Source organism: Podarcis raffonei, chromosome 15 (assembly GCF_027172205.1).
Source record: "Podarcis raffonei isolate rPodRaf1 chromosome 15, rPodRaf1.pri, whole genome shotgun sequence".
Taxonomy (NCBI): domain Eukaryota; kingdom Metazoa; phylum Chordata; class Lepidosauria; order Squamata; family Lacertidae; genus Podarcis; species Podarcis raffonei.
The window spans coordinates 32652845-32673181 of NC_070616.1; the positions used below are offsets into that span (position 1 = coordinate 32652845).

Here is a 20337-nt window from a genome sequence, read left to right on the forward strand (position 1 = left end):
AGGGGCTTAGTTCCAGATAGACATGTACAGTAGTCTTCCCTAACAGGTTGCTCGCCAGATGATTGAACTACAACTCCCACCAGCCCCTGCCACTGTAGTATGCTAGCTGGGACTGATGGGACTTATAGTCCAAAAGATCTGGAGGGCACCAGCTTGCAGAAGGCTTATTTTAGCTATGGATTTCTAGCCTGCAGATGCAGTGCTGGGCACCTGGTTTAGACACCCTTTCAAATCAGGGTGGGGAACCTTAATGTGTCCAGGGGCCACGCTCCTTCATGGCCAACTGTCAGGCTTCAGGGACCCTGCTTCCTCCCCCGCTTTGGCTGTAGATAAGTGAAAGGAGTCTCTCACCAGTTAGAAATTTTAATGATCACAGAGAGAGAACAAAGAATCCCTGTCCTAGGAATGGCGGTGCTCCCAATTAAGGGTCCCACCCACTTTCTCCCTAGTCACCCACTTCATTTCCGTGCCTTGCAACCTGATCTTGAAACCACTGTGCTTTCTGTGCTGCCACCTTATCTTCTGTCTTTGACCTTGGACTGAGAGGTAGGACACTTGCCAGCAACAGTGCGTCTGTTAACTCTCTTCCCCCAGTTCTTCTCCTCCTTGCTGTTCTCCACCCAGTACTTCCCAACTTCTGCCTTCTGAACTATGCCCCTCTGCAAACCACTGTTCCAAACCTATACTACAGTGGTACCTCGGGTTAAGAACTTAATTCATGCTGGAGGTCCGTTCTTAACCTGAAGTACCACTTTAGCTAATGGGGCCTCCTGCTGCCGCCGCTGCGCGATTTCTGTTCTCATCCTGAAGCAAAGTTCTTAACCCAAGGTACTATTTCTGGGTTAGCAGAGTCTGTAACCTGAAGCGTATTAACCCGAGGTACCACTGTACTTCCTTGCTCCTGAAAAGATTCAGGATCCTGATCAGGAGCAGGGGGAGGCTCCCACCATTCGTCCTCAGCACAGCCCTCCTCAGCACGGTCCCTGACACCAACCTTCTGGTGGCCACAACCATCTGGTGGGGGCAGATGCAAAGGGGGCAGAGCAAATGGGTGCAGCTCTTCCCTGCCATGCAAAAACCAGAGGAAGGAAGCAGCACCGTCACAGTTCCAAGGCACATTCCGGCTGATCAAAAACATTCAGGGGTGTGGCTTGTGGGCGGGTTTGTAACCTGGGGGGAATCGCATACCCTCCAAGTTTCTTTATTTCCCAGTGACAGTCCTGGAATTATGAAAGCTTCTGGCTTCTGATTTGATGCCGGAATGTCCCTATTTCCCCAACCATTGCCACCAGCCCCAAGCTGGGAAAGGAGGAAGATGATCCATCGCTTGTCCTGAGCTGTGACGGCGGCAGTGTTGGCTGTAAGGGAGCATACTGTTGCCTCCCCATGGCCTCTCCTCCCCATGGCTGCCACTGCCGGCCTCCTCCCTTGAGCAACTCGTAGCAGCTGCTGGGAAATAGTCAAGAAGGCAGCAGGGAGGCTGCGGTCACCAAGGCTTAGCCCCATGTGACATGCCGACTCTGTGGGTTGGAGTGGAAGAAAGAGAGAGCAGAGAACAAGGAGTCTTGATGATGATGATGATGATGATACAGTCATAAGTTGGATTGAATATGCTTCAGGTTGAGCATTTTCAGGTTATGCTCCACGGTGACCCGGAAGTAACGGAACACGTTACTTCCGGGTTTCGCCGCTCGTGCATGCGCAGCTGCTCAAAATGACGTCACGTGCACGTGCGGAAGCGGCGAAACGTGACCCATGCACATGCAGACACGTGTTACGTTCTACTCATCATGCGAACGGGGCTCCGGAATGGATCCCGTTCGCATCCAGAGATACCACTGTACAGTGGTACCTCAGGTTAAGTACTTAATTCGTCCCGGAGGTCTGTTCTTAACCTGAAACTGTTCTTAACCTGAAGCACCACTTTAGCTAATGGGGCCTCCTGCTGCCGCCGCGCCACCAAAGCACGATTTCTGTTCTCATCTTGAAGCAAAGTTCCTAACCTGAAGCACCATTTCTGGGTTAGCAGAGTGTGTAACCTGAAGCGTATGTAACCTGAGGTACCACTGTAATAGGTAAAAGGTAAAGGATCCCTGGACGGTTAAGTCCAGTGAAAGATGACTATGGGGTTGCGGCGCTCATTTTGCTTTCAGGCCAAGGGAGCCGGCATTTGTCCACAGACAGCTTTCTGGGTCATGTGGCCAGCATGACTAAACCAGTTCTGGTGCAACGGGACACCGTGACGGAAACCAGAGCACATGGAAATGCCGTTTACCTTCCCACCACATCAATACCTATTTATCTACTTGCACTGTGTGCTTTCAAACTGCTAGGCTGGCAGGAGCTGGGACAGAGCAATGGGAGCTCACCCTGTCACAGGGATTTGAACTGCGACCTTCCGATCAGCAAGCCTAAGAGGCTCAGTGGTTTAGACCACAGCCCCACTCACATCCAATAATCATAATAATATAAATTTATTTGTACCCCGCCCAGCTGACTGGTTGCCCCAGCCACTCTGGGCAGCTTCCAACATATATATTAAAAATGATAAAACATTAAACTTTAAACAAAAACTTCCTTATAGTCTTCAGATGTCTTCTAAAGTTTGTATAGTTACTTATCTCCTTGGCTCAGGGGTTGCATAACTCCATACTCTCCAACATTTCTCCGACGAAAATAGGGGTGTCTTAAGGGGAAGCAGGATATTATGGGATCAAATTAGGAACCCGGACAGCTTTTCTAAATCCGGGACTGTCCCTGGAAAATAGGGACACTTGGAGGGCAATAGCCTTTTCCCTGCTCAGGATCTCCAACAACTGGCATTCAGAGCCATACCCCCCAGCTGTGTGAGCTATGCAGGGATATAAAAAGTAGCCCCCTGTAATGTTTTAAACACCCTTATCATATACTGGAAGGACTGGAGGCACAACTGCATGTGGAAGGATTTATTGTGTCTTCAAAAGGTCCTTGGATTAATGGAATGAAGACACTCTTTTAGGACATCTGAATTTGCCCTCTTCTTTCCAGGCACACAGTTTCCCCCCTGCACAAATAGACTTGCAATCCTATTCCGCAGCATGATTTCATTAGCCCAATCCATCTGGGGATATCGTTGGCATATGCAAAGCTTATATGCTTTCCCCTGAAAGCATTTGCAGACCAAATGTACAGGTTTGCGGGGGAGGAAAGACGTTAGAAGGGAAATGGAATTTGGCCTTCTGACAAATTAAGATAGTATTTGATGTAAAAAAGCAACGTGGTCTGTTTCCTTTCATCTTTTCTTTTTAAAATTTAAATGAAAACCCTAAAGCCATATTTGCTGATGAGTTGTTGCATGTATGCTGTGGAGTGCAAGTCAGATAGATGGAGCGCGTCTGACGCTTGTCATATGGGGACTGCAAATATTGATGTGAATTATTGACCAATGAATCTCAGCCTGTTGCCGTGAGGGGGGAGGGACGGAAGAGAGAGTGACTGGGCCAGCTTCTGAGTAATGCCAATTAGTTTTTATCACCCAATTGTGGTCCATGGAGCAATGATGGTCTTTGAACCCCACTCAACAGCTGGGGATATCTGTACTTAGCTCTGCGTTTGATTAATTTTTTATACTGATGATGGAGATGGAGGCTGTTTTGACTGGGGCAGAATTAGGGGTGGATGACTCTGTCAATTTTGGCTTCTCATTTTTCCAGTCCCCAGTTCGCCCCATTCCATATCCTTTTACCAATGTACATGAAAATTTGGCTTTGTTTTCATACCTGTTTCCCTTCATGCCCACTGTTTTTGCATGTATTTTTGACCAATGTATACGTTTTTGCAAGAACCACCCCCTGCCCCTCCAAAGTTTGTACATGTTTGTACATTGTGTACATCTTCAAGGTTTTGCTATTGACATAGGAAACCCTGAACAGCTGAAGATCAGAATACTTGGCAGACTGACTGCCTTAAGAACATTGGCAGCTGTCTTATACCTGTAATGAGTCCGACCATTTGTCCATCTAGCTCAGTATTGCCTACTCCGACTGACAGTGGTTCTCCAAGTTTTCTCTCCTTTTTTTGCAATTTAATTTTATTTGATTTTAAATATGGAATCCATTCACCACAAAAAAACCCAAAGAAAAAACATCAAACACACATCAAACACACACAAAAATATGTTACATATAAAATAAAGTTCTTCCCTACGTTGAGTCTTCCGTCATCCTCCGTATGGGTCCTTTGTTTCCCTGTTGGCTGCATATTGTATGACCTTTAACTTATCATATATTATCTATAATCTTTGTAGCATATAACACTGCAGAAGTTAATCAAAGCATGCCAAAGATTTCATATGTGAACAATGTTCTTTCAAATATATAATCTGTATATATCCCATTTTTTGTTAAACTGTTGGTTTGTCTGGTTCCTCATTTCTCCTGTCATCTTTGCCAATTCTACATAGTCAAATAATTTCACCTGCCACTCCATTTTAGTCGGTATTTTGTCTCCCTTCCACCATTTGGGTGCCAGCATTCTCGTGGCAGTGGTTACATACATGAATATCTTCCTCAGTTCGGTTCTCCAGGCTTTCGGACAGTATTCTCCCCCGGCCTTACCTGCTGATGTTGGGGGTTGATCCTGGGGACACTTCCCCATTGGGGAATACCCTGCTGGTCATGTCATGGTTGGCAGATCACCATCTAGTGACAACAAGGAACAGCACCTTTTCCATAGCTCCACCAAGCCTCTGGACCACCTTCCCCCATGTGATTCGAGAGGCATCAACTAGGACATGTCTTAATTTGTTCAGGTGTCCTGACCATTATGTTTTGGGTTGCACTGCTCAATATTTTGTTGCAGGATCTTGATCCTATTTTTTTGTAGACTATATCTATTTTTATTGACAAGTAGGCAAATGGTGGGACGTGGGTGGCGCTGTGGGTTAAACCACAGAACCTAGGACTTGCTGATGAGAAGGTTGGTGGTTCGAATCCCCGTGACGGGGTGAGCTCCCGTTGCTCGGTCCCTGCTCCTGTCAACCTAGCAGTTCAAAAGCACAAGTAGATAAATAGGTACCACTCCGGTGGGAAGGTAAACAGCGTTTCCTTGTGCTGCTCTGGTTTGTCAGAAGCGGCTTAGTCATGCTGGCCACATGACCCGGAAGCTGTACACCGGCTCCCTCGGCCAATAAAGCGAGATGAGTGCTGCAACCCCAGAGTGTCCGCGACTGGACCTAATGGTCAGGGTCCCTTTACCTTTTTAGGCAAATGGCTCCTGCCAACCTAGCAGTTTGAAAGCACGTCAAAGTGCAAGTAGATAAATAGGTTCCGCTCTGGCGGGAAGGTAAACAGCGTTTCAGTTCGCTGCTCTGGTTCTCCAGAAGCAGCTTCGTCATGCTGGCCACATGACCTGGAAGTTCCCTTGGCCAGTAAAGCGAGATGAGTGCCGCAACCCCAGAGTCGTCCGCGACTGGACTTAATGGTCAGGGGTCCCTTTACCTTTTAGGCAAATGGCAGCTCAAAGAATATAGGAAGGTCACTTCTTCTGCAGCCTATATTTAAAGCACATAGCTTTCCCCCAAGAATTGTGGGAACTGTAGTTTGTGAAAGGTGCTGGAAAATTGTAGCTCCATTAATACCTGCTGCAGATACTAGGGATTAAGCCTAGGCTTATATAACAAGCTGCATGTTTTCTGCACCCCATGAAAGATCCAGGAGTTGTCTTGCTTGATCTCCCTTTTAAAATAGGTTCGTTTTCCTGTTTTCATTTTAAATGTGTTTATTTCAATTGGGCCTGATTCCTTATGTGTGTATGCATGCACTAGAAATCCAAAACAATCATTGAACCCTGCATGGTTTCCTGTATTTCTGCTTGAAAACAAGGAAAGAACCAGTTCCGCTTTTCACGACGACTCTGGTTTGTTTTTCCTTTCTCTTTCTTTTCTGCAAACTTCCCACATGTAGAACCAGCAAAGAGTCACAACTGTATGTCCTAGTTTTTAACGTGGCAGGCAGCAATCCTACACACTGGTAGTTCGCATGGAAACAAGGACTTAACGCCCCAGTGGAGATGAAGGAGCTGGATTTGAATTTGATTTCTTCCTTAGCAACACCAGGCTGAATGCCTCACATCAGCGCATGCTATTTTTAAAACCTGGCAGGAAAAAGGTATAGAAAAGTGGAGTAAATCAAGGGCGGATACCGTTTGAGACTCTTGGGACTCTTGTGCCCACCGGTGCCTTGCCATGTAAGAAAGGATGAGTGTGTCTTATCGCTCACAAACACATGGTCACTAAGGCTGCAAAATAAAATTAAAAAAATAAATAAACCCTGTCTCCACTTTCCTGAGAAGAAGCCCCAGCTAAATCCAAACTTAAGAGATTTTAAAAGAAGGCAGGAGACAGACATAAGCCAGCTCTCCTTTTAGCAATTAGGCTGAACAGTCGGCGTGGGCGATATCTTCCAGTGGAGCCTCGTTGCTCAACTCCAGGTTTCTAATTGAGATATTTATTAAACGAGTCTAAAGGAAAGGGAGTGACAGAAGTGAAGAAGAAGAAGAAGAAGAATGTGGCTTAAATAATCCTTACACATCCTGTGGATTCTGAAATCAGTTTTAGGAGGGATGGCCCTTTTATTAGGCAGAGTGAGGAAATAGTGTTGGGCAGCAGGATAGGATAGGATAGGATAGGATAGGAGTTGGAAGGGACCCTGAGGGTTATCTAATGCAACCCCCCCCCCCAATGCAGGGTGCTCCAGCGATTCCCCTTTTTTGGAGGACAGAACTGCGTATGCTGCATGGATTGGACTGTCCATCCTCCCTAAACTAGCCTGGAGGTAGGGATTGGCAAATACAGTCATACCTCGGAAGTTGAATGGAAGCCATTCCGGAAGTCCATCCGACTCCCAGAACCATTAAAAAACCAAGGTGTGGCTACCAATTGGCTGCAGCAGCTTCCTGCAGCCAATCAGAAGCCGCAGAAGTTGTGCCGGACATCTGACTTTAAAAAATCTTGAAAACCAGAATACGTACTTCTGGTTTTTGATCATTCAGGAGCCAAAACATTTGGCAACTAAGCCATTCGAGATCCAAGGTACGACTGTACGGTGGCACCTCGGTTTTCGAACGTCTCAGAAGTCGAATGTTTTGGTTTTCGGAAGTCAAATGTGCCATGCGGCTTCCGTATTGAGTTTTCCGTAAGTATTTGCTTCCGGAAATGCATGCTTCAGGTTTTGGTAGTCAGTCTTCTGGAACAGATTATGTTTGAAAACCGAGGTTCCACTGTATAGTCATACCTCGTGTTGCGTTAGGTTCATGTTGCGTCTTCTTAAAGACGCAAATAAATCCTTAAATAAGAGACACGGGGGAATGATTAATGGACTTCAGTGTCTGTACACTAATGCGCAAAGCATGGGAAATAAACAAGATGAGCTTGAGCTCTTGGTACAGCAAACTAAATATGACATAATAGGCATCACTGAAACCTGGTGGGATAAGTCCCACGATTGGAATGTAATAATGGAGGGATACAATCTATTTCAGAGAAACAGACCAGACAAGAAAGGAGGAGGAGTGGCGTTATATGTCAGGGATGTGTATACCTGTGAAGAGATCCAAGATTTAGAACCTCAAAGCCAAAGTGAGAGCATTTGGGTCAAAATTAAGGGAGAGAAGAATAACAGTGACCTCATTGTGGGAGTTTACTATAGATCCCCAAGCCAAACGGAGGACATAGATGCCTTCCTGGAACAGATGGCCAAGCATGCAAAAGGAAGGGAGATAGTAGTAATGGGGGACTTCAATTACCCGGATATTTGTTGGATGTCAAACTCAGCCAAGAGCATAAGGTCAAACAGATTCCTCACAGGCCTTGCAGACAACTTCATTGTCCAGAAAGTGGGAGAAGCAACAAGAGGAACAGCCATTTTAGATCTGGTCCTAACCAATGTTGATGACCTGGTTAGTGGGGTAGAAGTGGAAGGATCATTAGGCGCGAGTGATCATGCTCTTCTGAAGTTTACTATACAGCGGAAAGGAACAGCCAAGCATACTAGGACTCAATTTCTTGACTTTAAGAAAGCCGACTTCATAAAACTTAGGGAAGTGCTGGGTGAGATCCCATGGACAGTAATACTAAAAGGAAAGGGAGTTCATGATGGCTGGGAGTTTGTTAAGAGGGAGATAGTAAAAGCACAACTTCAGGCAATACCAATGAGACGGAAACATGGAAGGTGCCTAAAGAAGCCAGGGTGGCTATCTAAAGAACTTTTAACTGAGTTAAGATTAAAAAAGGATGTGCACAAAAAATGGAAAAGGGGGGAAACCACCAAAGAGGAATTCAAACAAATAGCCAGCACGTGTAGACACAAAGTCAGAAAAGCTAAAGCACAGAATGAACTCAGGCTTGCTAGAGAGGTTAAAAGCAACAAAAAAGGCTTTTATGGGTATGTTCGTAGCAAAAGAAACAGTGGGGTCACTCAGAAGAGAAGATGGTGAAATGCAAACAGGGGACACAGAAAGGGCTGAACTCCTCAATGCCTTCTTTGCCTCAGTCTTCTCCGATAAAGAAAACAATGCCCGACCTGAAGAATTTGGAGCAAATGATTCAGCAGAGGAAGCACAGCCCAGAATAACTAAGGAGATAGTACAAGAATACTTGGCTAGTTTAGATGTATTCAAGTCTCCAGGGCCAGATGAACTGCATCCAAGAGTATTAAAAGAACTGGCAGATGTGATCTCAGAACCACTGGCAGTCATCTTTGAGAATTCCTGGAGAACAGGCGAAGTCCCGGCAGACTGGAGGAGGGCAAATGTTGTCCCTATTTTCAAAAAGGGGAAAAGAGAGGACCCAAATAATTACCGCCCAGTCAGTCTGACATCAATACCAGGGAAGATTCTGGAGCAGATCATTAAGCAAACAGTCTGTGAGCACCTAGAAAGGAATGCTGTGATCACCAATAGTCAGCATGGATTTCTGAAAAATAAGTCATGTCAGACTAACCTGATCTCATTTTTTGACAGAATTACAAGCCTGGTAGATGAAGGGAACGCAGTGGATGTAGCCTACCTTGATTTCAGCAAGGCATTTGACAAGGTGCCCCATGATATTTTTGTAAAGAAGCTGGTAAAATGCGGTCTTGACTATGCTACCACTCAGTGGATTTGTAACTGGCTGACTGACCGAACCCAAAGGGTGCTCATCAATGGTTCCTCTTCATCCTGGAGAAGAGTGACTAGTGGGGTGCCACAGGGTTCTGTCTTGGGCCCGGTCTTATTCAACATCTTTATCAACGACTTGGATGATGGACTCAAGGGCATCCTGATCAAATTTGCAGATGACACCAAACTGGGAGGGGTAGCTAACACCCCAGAGGACAGGATCACACTTCAAAACGACCTTGACAGATTAGAGAACTGGGCCAAAACAAACAAGATGAATTTTAACAGGGAGAAATGTAAAGTATTGCACTTGGGCAAAAAAAATGAGAGGCACAAATACAAGATGGGTGACACCTGGCTTGAGAGCAGTACATGTGAAAAGGATCTAGGAGTCTTGGTTGACCACAAACTTGACATGAGCCAACAGTGTGACGCGGCAGCTAAAAAAGCCAGTGCAATTCTGGGCTGCATCAATAGGAGTATAGCATCTAGATCAAGGGAAGTAATAGTGCCACTGTATTCTGCTCTGGTCAGACCTCACCTGGAGTACTGTGTCCAGTTCTGGGCTCCACAGTTCAAGAAGGACACTGACAAACTGGAACGTGTCCAGAGGAGGGCAACCAAAATGGTCAAAGGCCTGGAAACGATGCCATATGAGGAACGGCTAAGGGAGCTGGGCATGTTTAGCCTGGAGAAGAGGAGGTTAAGGGGTGATATGATAGCCATGTTCAAATATATAAAAGGATGTCACATAGAGGAGGGAGAAAGGTTGTTTTCTGCTGCTCCAGAGAAGCGGACACGGAGCAATGGATCCAAACTACAAGAAAGAAGATTCCACCTAAACATTAGGAAGAACTTCCTGACAGTAAGAGCTGTTTGACAGTGGAATTTGCTGCCAAGGAGTGTGGTGGAGTCTCCTTCTTTGCAGGTCTTTAAGCAGAGGCTTGACAACCATATGTCAGGAGTGCTCTGATGGTGTTTCCTGCTTGGCAAGGGGTTGGACTCGATGGCCCTTGTGGTCTCTTCCAACTCTATGATTCTATGGTTCTATGATTCTTGGCTTGCGAACACGGCAAACCCGGAAGTGTACTTCCGGGTTTCACTGCGCGTGCATGTGCAGGAGTGTTTTCCATGCTTTGTGCATGTGCAGAAGCGTTGTGCATGCTTCCGCATACGCTGAAACACTCTATCATGCTCTGCGCATGTGCAGAAGTGCTGCTCTAGTTGCGGACTTTTCGGGATGCGTATGGCACTCCAGATTGGATCATGTCCGCAACTAGAGGTACCACTGTATGGCAATTTTGGTTTCTCTCAGTTTCTCATTTTCCAGTCTCAAGTTCAGTTCTGCACATTTTTGCATCTTTCTGTGAGTTAGTTTTTTTTAAAGAAATCGTGAAAATTCATTGTCATTTTGTTGTGAATTTCTCCTATCATTATTATTTATTTATTAAATTTGTTAGCAGCTTAATTGCTCGATCTTGCCCAAGGCAATCTAAAGCTACTTAAGTTACAACAGGGACTTCCTAAGCCCCTGGAGCATTAAAAGGTGGTAAGGGGCTTCTCAGGGACGCGGGTGGCGCTGTGGGTTAAACCACAGAGCCTAGGACTTGCCGATCAGAAGGTTGGCAGTTTGAATCCCCATGACGGGGTGAGCTCCCATTGCTTGGTCCCTGCTTCTGCCAACCTAGCAGTTTGAAAGCATGTCAAAGTGCAAGTAGATAAATAGGTACCGCTCTGGCGGGAAGGTAAACGGCGTTTCTGTGCGCTGCTCTGGTTCGCCAGAAGCGGCTTAGTCATGCTGGCCACATGACCCAGAAGCTGTACGCCGGCTCCCTCGGCCAATAAAGCGAGATGAGCGCTGCTACCCCAGAGTCGGCCACGACTAGACCTAATGGTCAGAGGTCCCTTTACCTTTACTTTTAAGGGGCATCTTGCCTGCTGCTTGGCCACATGCCCAGAACATGGGAGGGGGCTGCAGGAAAGATCACCCTAGCTGTCCCATTGCCATTCTTGCCCAACTTACAGAAGGCAAATATCTGCAATAGGGACCTTTTGTACCTGTGGAGGCTTTTACACCCCTGGAAAATGAGGGTTCTAAATTGCACAGAGAGCTTTCATTGATGACTCCTTGCTGCAGAAGTTGATTTTCCACAAGCTGGAGGGTGGCAAAAAATGAAGCACCAGTGAGCTCATTTCCACTGCCTCTTCGTGTGTTTAATTAACACTTAGACATGAACGCACAACGAGGACTATAGTGAATAAAACACTTGTGGGAAATGGACTTTGTTTTGTATTTTATACCAAACGGTTCCTCTCTCTATATATTAAATATCAGGCTCTGCAAATGCATCAACAAACATAAAACAAGATAAGAATTCCCCAAGCGTGCAATAAGATTAAAATATTGAGGGTTGTATCTAAATGTGACATTCAGTTAAAGTCCCTTAGGGTATCCTTGTTCTTCTGGAAAAAAACATGTTGTGCCTGCGGAACATGGCTGTGCTAGACAATGTTTACATGGGTTTTGCAAGAGATTGCTGAGTCTGTGGCAAAATGTCCAAACTTCCCTTTTGACACATGCTTGCTAGACACAGGTCCGGTCTTTAAAGCTCCGTGTCTGAGCACTCCCCCCCGCCCCACTGCTTTGCCCCAGAAAACTCATGCTGAATTTGGTTCCCCCACAGATTGCTGTTTGCTCTGATTCAGCAGCAAAGAGCAGGTTTTTCTGGGGAAAGCGCCGGGGTGAAAAAACACATCACCCGTTGACTATCATGTGAGCCCTTGCAGTAGCAGAAAGGGAACACTAGACACAAGCCTATGTTTTAAAAGATAAGCAATGCTAGCTCACCTTTCAAGTATCAGTGCAGTTATAGGCTGCCATTATGGGATAGTTTTGTAGCAGCCCTGTTTGAAATACAAACCCCCAGAATAGGATGTGGATCCCACAGATTGTTACAGGATTGAGAGGACATTGCAGCAAATTCACTGCGAGCTCATTAAACAAAGGCAGCAATGATTAATGTTAAGTGTTGTTTACAATGATCTCGATTAGAGTTGATGCTTCTCCCTAGCAAAAAGCATTACAGAAAACATCAAAGATGTGGAGCTGGCAAACAGGACTGATCTAGAAGCAATCTGAGGCTTACAGACTCCCAAATGCAATTGTACTAAGTGAAATGGGAAGAGACAGAAGTGGGTGGAATTCTCCTCCTCCCCAACACTGTAATATTTAGTGGTATTCCATAGCTGCCCACCTGCACATTATTGCAATTAGATAATATTCTAGACAACAGTCACTCATTCCTCTTGCTGGGTTCTGTAGGATGCATGACAGCTGGGAAATTTGAAAACTAAAATATCTTTTAGTGTTGCAGCTTCTACACTTAGGAACCCCCTGACCATTAACACCAGGCAGGTTTTGGGTGTCTGCCTGTTAGCTAGGGATGATGGGAGTTGTAGTCCCCAAACAGCTGGAGGGCCGAGTTTGGGGATGCCTGATCTGATCCAACAAGCTTCTTCCCACAGGACTTGCAGTCCTGCAGATGCTGTTGAGTTTTGAGCGCCCATCAGCCAGGACGACCATTGCTCAAGTCATGATGGGAGGGGTAGGTCAGCAATGACAGGATGAGCCACATCCTTTTGAGTGTACAGTCATACCTCGGGTTGAAGTTGCTTCAGGATGAGCGTTTTCAGGTTGAGCTCCGCGGCGACCTGGAAGCAATGGAATGCATTACTTCTGGGTTTCGCCACTTGCGCATGCGCAGATGGTCAAAGTGATGTCACACGCATGTGCAGGCGCGGCGAATTGTGACCCGCACATGCGCAGACGCCGGTTGCGTTTGCTTCAGGATGCGAACAGTGCTGTGGAATAGATCTCGTCTGTATCCAGAAGTACCACTGTACTAGCAATGCGCATCTCAGTAAAGCTGCAGAAGCAGAGAAAGCAACTTGGTACCTAAAGTGTCAGCTTGTCTCCTGTTTTGAGGCACAGGTGCCAGGTTTTGCAGGTGGCACCAAGGCAGCAGTGCAACACCCATCAGTAGACCATGGGAATGATTCACACCTCCCTGAGGATGAGAAAGGTGCCAAGGCTTTGCACAGTATCAAGGCAATGCGAAAAACAAGAGCCACAGAACGAGAGAGAGAGAGAGAGAGAGAGAGAGAGAGAGAGAGAGAGAGAAAGAGAGAAAGAGAGAGAGAGGAGTTATCAGCAGCCATCTGGCAGAAAATAGCAGGAGCCAGTGTTGCTCGCCACCCACACACCCTCTGCAAGAACTGTTTTCAAGTCAGATCCAAAGCCCTCGTCTCCTACACTTCCTCATCCGAATGGAGACGGCGAGTTCTCCGAATGCCTCCTTGGGCTTCCTGAGTGCCCCACCGCTTTCCTGCCTCTTTCCTAAGCCCGCTGTGCTTTCCAAACAACGCCCAGAACACCAGCTTCCTTTCCACCAGGAATCCGGCACAGCCAGTCCAGGCCTGGATCATCATTGCAGCATTCATTCAAAGCGGGAGGGGGAGATTCCCGATGGCTCACCAAAGGGAGGAGTTGCTTGCAGGTTATTAGCCGGCATCCACGTGAGCTGAGTCCCACTTGAGCACTCCGGCCTGCCCAATCTAGTATACCTGGAGGAGCGACTCCACCCCCATTGTTTAGCCCAGACACTGAGGTCCAGCTCCGAGGGCCTTCTGGTGGTTCCCTCCCTGCGAGAAGTGAGGTTACGGGGAACCAGGCAGATGGCCTTCTCGGTAGTGGCGCCTGCCCTGTGGAACCCCCTTCCATCAGATGTCAAGGAAATAAACAACTTTTAGAAGACATCTGAGGGCAGCCCTGTTTAGGGAAGCTTTTCATGTTTGGTGTTTTATTGTGTTTTTAATATTCTATTGGAAGCCACCCTGAGTGGCTGGGGAAACCCAGCCAGACGGGCGGGGTATAAAGAAGAAATTATTATTATTATAATCCACTCTGCTTGATTACTCAGAAGTAAATTTCACTGGGATCAGTGCACTTGCTTTCCCAAGCACGCCTTCCCCCTTCCCCCCTTCCCAACCTTTAAGTACGTATTTTAAATCTTTTGTTGGAAGCCAGCCATTGTTGTTGTTGTTGTTTTGTTATTATTACAGTGGTACTTCGGGTTAAGAACTTAATTCGTTCTGGAGGTCCATTCTTAACCTGAAATTGTTCTTAACCTGAAGCACCACTTTAGTTAATGGGGCATCCTGCTGCTGCCACGCCGCTGCCGCATGATTTCTGTTCTCATCCTGAAGCAAAGTTCTTAACCCAAGGTACTATTTCTGGGTTAGCGGAGTCTGTAACCTGAAGCGTCTGTAACCTGAAGCATCTGTAACCCAAGGTACCACTGTATTAGTAGTAATACAGTGGACCCTCCGGATACGAACGTAATTCTTCCTGGGAGTCCGTACTTACCCCCAAAAGTCCGTATCCGGAGGCACCGCTTCTGCGCATGCGCGCAGCACGATAGAGCACTTCTGTGCAGTTGCGCAGTGCGAAACCCGGAAGTATACACTTCAGGGATTGCTCCGTTCATAACTCGAAATTACATTATCCGAAGGTAACGTAACCCAAGGTACCACTGTAGTATAAACCAGAACTTGTGTTTTGGAATCACAGCTTGGGACACAATATATTTGTGAGTCTTTAGTTGCTACAGGACTTTTTGTTGTGTCAGGCTAACAAACCTACCCTTTAAGACAAGGGTGGTGTTTTTGCAGCCCGAGGGCCACATTCTCTACTGAGCAACCTTGTGGGGGCCACATGCTAGTGGCAGGCGGAGCCAGAGGCAAAAGTGGGCAGAACAACAAGGGCATCATATCCTCCATCCAGGCAAAAATTAGGAGGGGGTGAAGCAGGATCCGTGAGGAGTGTGGCTTGGGACAGGGGGTGTAGTGTGGAAAAAGGGGGACACAAAGAAGCTAGGAGAGTCACATTTGGCCCCTAGGCCTGCAGTTAGGCATCCCTGCTTTAAGACTTTGCAGCACAACACCAAAAAGAAGAAATTGGTTATTTCTATACAATTTAGGTAGTTCTGTCCCTATAATTCCCAAAAGAATAACTGCAGGTTATTTTTAAACTGCAGGTTATTTTCAGGTGCCCAGCAGAGGTGCCCAGGACAGGTGATACTGGTGGGCCTTAATGGGACTCTGAAAGTTGTGGGGACAATTATTATTACTGCTACTATTGTTATTGTTATCGTCATTATCATTGTCATTATTATTACAATTTGTATAGTGCCCTATGCCCATAGGTCTCAGGGTGGTTCACAATATAAAAATCTAGTCTAGCAAGGTGCCTTAAAATGGGCCAGACCATTGGATTGCCTAACTCAGTGTTGTCTCCACCAGAGGTAGCTAACGTGGCACCACTCAGACATTGTGGATGACAACTCCCACCAGCCCCAGCCAGTGTGGTAAGCAGTCAGAGATGATGGGAGTTGTAGTCCAAGACATCTGGAGGTTTTGCAAAACCCTATTGGATGCCCCTGTTCCACACTGGCTGGCAGCAACTTTTTAGGATTTCAGACAGGTCTCTCCCATCCCTTCGTGAACATGCCAGGGTTATGAAGCAGATGAAAGACCTACATTGGCTCCCAGTACAATTCTGAGCACAATTCAAAGTGTTGGTGCTGACCTTTAAAGCCCTAAACGGCCTTGGTCCTGAATACCTGAAGGAGTGTCTCCACCCCCATCGTTCAGGCTGGACACTGAGGTCCAACTCTGAGGGCCTTTTGGTTGTTCCCTCACTGCGAGGGCACAGGGAACCAGGCAGAGGGCCTTCTCGGTAGTGGCGCCCACCCTGTGGAACGCCCTCCCATCAGATGTCAAGGAAATAATCAACTACCTGACTTTTAGAAGACATCTGAAGGCAGCCCTGTTTAGGGAAGTTTTTAGCGTTTGATGTTTTATTGTGTTTTTAATATTCTGTTGGGAGCCGCCCAGAGTGGCTGGGGAAACCCAGCCAGATGGGTGGGGTATAAATAATAATAAATTATTATTATTATTATTATTATTATTATTATTATTATTATTATTATTATTATTATATTATTATTATTATTATTATTATTATTATTATTATTATTATTATTATCTACCACTGAGAATTCAGAAATGTTATTTAAAGGAGAATAAGGGCAAATTCTAACTCATTGGTGGTTCCACTTTGGAAACAAAACCCTGCAATTTGCATTTCTGAAACCTACCAAGAAATCTGGAGGGGAGGTTTGGAAGCAACCCCTCCACGGGTCAGGAAGGAAGCTGTTGATACAGGTCTGCGAATGCCAGAGTCAACGTGTCTCTTTCTATTTACAGTGGCTAAGAAGAAATGGAACGGCACAGAAGCATCCAAGCTGGTTTCCCATTGGTCCTCTCAACAGCACCCTTTCACTTCCAGAAGAACAATCACCACCCCATTGAGTCTGATCACAGAAGAGATGCAATGCTCTCCTGGACCGCCTTTATTTTTAGAGCCGCTATCCCTATTCTTTCTGTTAAAAAACAAAAATCATATTGGCACTCCTTGCTTCCTCCTTTGCACGCTGTCTCTAACCCCTCCCTGTGTACATATCAGTTGTTCTTCAGTTCCCCCCAAATTATATACACATATATCACACCCACACCTGTGCGATATAGAACGGAGCTTTCTTTTGCAGCGCTCATAACCTGTAAGCTTGCCTCTCCACTTCTCAGTTTTGGGGGGCCTCCAGGCATTTGCTACTCAGTCCTGCATTCTAAGCAGTCTGAGCTGAGGCAAAGAGGCTATTCTTCTTATAGCTCGGCCTTTAAGCCTTTTCCATCACTGGCCAGAGTCTGGAGACAAGGCAGTGGAGCTGCGAGTGGTATGATAGAACGGCTTGCTCTACAGCACACACCACAGACCCAATCTGGCTCGATGGGGCATAATATTGGCTGCTGTTTTTAATTAGATCCTTACTGCATACAATACATACACACATAAAATAAAACCACATTAACATCGCCTATGGCTGTGATTGTGAACGCAATGATTTTCTTATATCTCCATTTGCCCATCTTTCACCTTACTAATTAAATAACATTTTAAAAATAATGGAGAAGGAAATGCATGCTGATGATATTACGGGTGCCACTTCGAGATGGGTTAACCTGTCAATTTTGGTTTCTCTCAGCTTCTTGTTTTATCCAGTCCACCACATTTCTGCATTAGTTTTGCAATTCCTTTTTAAAAAAAGATTCTCCTGAAAATTCATCAGAATTTTAGCCTAATGTACAAATTTTTATATGCATTTTTGCCTAACAGTGTTTGCAGTCAGTTCCCCCTCATATAATGCACGTATGGTGCTATTTTCACTAATATATGCCTTTGTCTGCCTAGTTTCCCCAATATATATATTTTTGTATACTTCATTTGTTTGGAGAACTACGTCAAAAAATTCAGAGAAGGGCATGCTTCAAAGAAAGGCTGTGCTTCAGTTCATATATTCTCTAACACCAACTCATATGTGCCCATCCCAGCTCTGTGTCCCCAGCCCACCCCCGTCCCAACACACAGAAAAATTGCAGCATCATTCCTTGCCTGCTGAACTTGCGCCAGGCAGAAATCTGTACATAATGTTACTTGTGCAAGGAAGGTCCATTCAAACTATCTCCCCATGACTGAGGCTGCAATCCTGTGCTCACATACCAGGGAGTAAGTACCATTGAACTTAATGGGGCTTGCTTCTGAGTACCGTAACTATGCATAGGATTGCAATAAGGTGTTTTGTCTGTCCTCATTACAGGCGGCAGCAAGTTTTGAAAAACACATCAAAATCCTGCAAAGCTGTTTCTGAAACCTCTCTCTCATGCTACCTTTCACACTTTAAATTTAAAATATCTCCAGCTAGAAAGGAAACACCCTTTTCCTTGGTCAGCCCAGAGAGGTGTTCCCATAAAGCCTTTTCTTGCATGTTGCATGCTGATTTATTCTTTTGCATCTGACAGTTTAAGAAATTCTTTTTGAGGCGTTGCGCAACCAAGCTCCATTTTTAATCAGTCTAGCCTTTGTTGAACGTTCCTGTTCAGTTGTGGTTTGAAGGTTGAAATATTAATTCTGTTGGTGTCCTCAATTCTTGTCATGGTGTGGTGAGCCCTTTTTAAATGAACTTATACAGTAGCTGTAGGACAGCCATTGGTTCCCTTTTATTCTTTGGGCCAGTAGATCATGGAGAGTGCTAAGTTGCTCCCAGTTATTAGCCTTCAGGTTCTTCATTTGCACAGACCCAATCTGATAGTCAGTGTGTATCATTCCCCCCACCATGCAAGCTGCTTGTTGTGGCTGCCCTAACCTCCTAGCCCCAAGTTCTGTAGGGCTGGCCCTACCATTGTACAGAGTGAGGCAGTGACTTCAGGGGTCAGGTGCTGGGGTGCAGCTGTGGCTCCTGAGCTCCTCCTCCCAGCCATTGCCCTCTGTTGGAAGCCAGGACTGCATACGCTGCCTCAAGTGTGGTGGAGAATGCTGTCTCATCACCATTGCTGAGGCAAGATTCATGTACCAGTCCAGTTGGTTTGGGGAAGAGTGGCACCATTCTTGTCTTCAGGCTGCAAAATATACAGTGGTACCTTGGTTCCTGAATGGCTTAGTTGTCAAACAAATCAGCTCCCGAACGCCGCAAACCCGGAAGTAAGTGTTCCAGTTTGTGACTGTTTTTCGGAAGCCGAACATCCAATAAGGCTTACGTGGCTACCGATTGAGTGCAGGAAGCTCCTGCAGCCAATCGGAAGCCGTGCCTTGGTTTTTTAATGGTTTTGGGAGTTGAATGGACTCTCGGAATGGATTAAGTTTGAGAACCATTGTAATGGTCTGGCCCTATAGTTTTGGGATCAACCTTGTAGTCCAATTAAATCATTTTGCCTTCCGCATTTGCTGTTAACCCACCCTTGCAATTAAGCACTAACCCAGAAGACATCAGCAACCATGAAAGACTTGCAGCTGGTAGAGGAGGAACGGAGTGTTCCATCCCTCCTTTGCACCCAGGGTAGAAAGGCAGGGCAGAGGAAGGGAAGAGCACTCCACAGGGCAGGCATTGGTGGGCACCTGCACGAACCCACTAGGGGCCCACTGTCATTTTCTGATGTTTCTCCCTCCTCCTCCTGGAACTGTCTGTTCACCTGCTCTCTTTGAGCCTGCAAACCAGAGCAAGAAGACAAGAACAGCCTCCACCCCTCTCCCCATGCTCAGCTTCAGGGCATTGTGCCGATTGGGCCCAGAGGGAGAGAGCAAGTGAGAGAAGAGGAAGCCACTCAGTGTACCTTGTCATAAGAACATAAGAAGGCTTTGCTGCATCAGGCTAAGGGACCATCTTACAGTTCCCCCACCTCCGATGCCTATGGGTAGCTCAAAAGCAGGACCTGAATGCAATAGCATGCCAGTTCTGTCTCTCCAATGCTAGCCCACAGCAGGCTAGTAAATATTTTTGCAGGCAACCACTTCTTCTTATTCTTATTATTTGCAAGGCTGCATTAATCTGATTCCCCCTTCCACCAATTGGCTCCCCCCACTCATTAACCCAATTCCCTCATTCTTGTTTTCTTACTCAAACCTCCAGCTTTATGCTCTCTATAGAGCACGAAGAACGGTCCAAGTTCTCTAACAGGCTGGCAGGTTAGAAAGAAGATGTGATCCTGGCTTTTTATGCTTTCTTCTTCCCTCGCTTCTTACAGGGCTCAGAGCAGGCAGGAGAAGGGCTGACAGGGTGGGGAAGAAGGCCATGGGATAAGCAGAAGAGCAAACTCAAGCAATGACTGTATTCTCTGCTTTGAATTTGCTGGGCTTTTAGGAAGATTCTCTAGGTAGCAAGAAGGACTGTAGAGATGATACACCATCCAACCCTCCCAAGAAATGTTAAAAAGGCCTCGATAGCATGCAGGAATTTTCCCCCTGCTTATTCAGCTACATTTTACACCATCCTACACTGTTGTTCCATCTGCCTTGTGAACACCCCACATTCCCTCGGCCTCTCTGCACTGTGCCCCACTTTGTAAGTCCTCTCTACCCCCCCCCTCCATCCATACAGTTTAGGCAGGAGCTGGTGCAGCTGTCTTTCTAAATATCTTTTTAACATTTTGCATGTGATTGCTTCTACCAAGATGGAATGTTAATAAAGGAATGTTGATATGAAGGTGGATTCTTTTTGTTGTTGCAGCAGCTGCCTGCCATCTTGCCCACTG

General features: G+C 46.1%; 1 protein-coding gene across 1 annotated transcript in view; it reads left to right on the forward strand.

Annotated features, from left to right (window-relative positions):
* NRGN (neurogranin) overlaps window positions 1-17019 on the forward strand; it is a 49288-nt gene extending 32269 nt beyond the window's left edge. Inside the window, exon 3 of the mRNA XM_053366713.1 lies at window positions 16462-17019. The gene's annotated coding sequence lies outside the window, so the exon portion shown is untranslated. The remainder of the gene's footprint in view (window positions 1-16461) is intronic.
* The last annotated feature ends 3318 nt before the right edge of the window (window positions 17020-20337 follow it).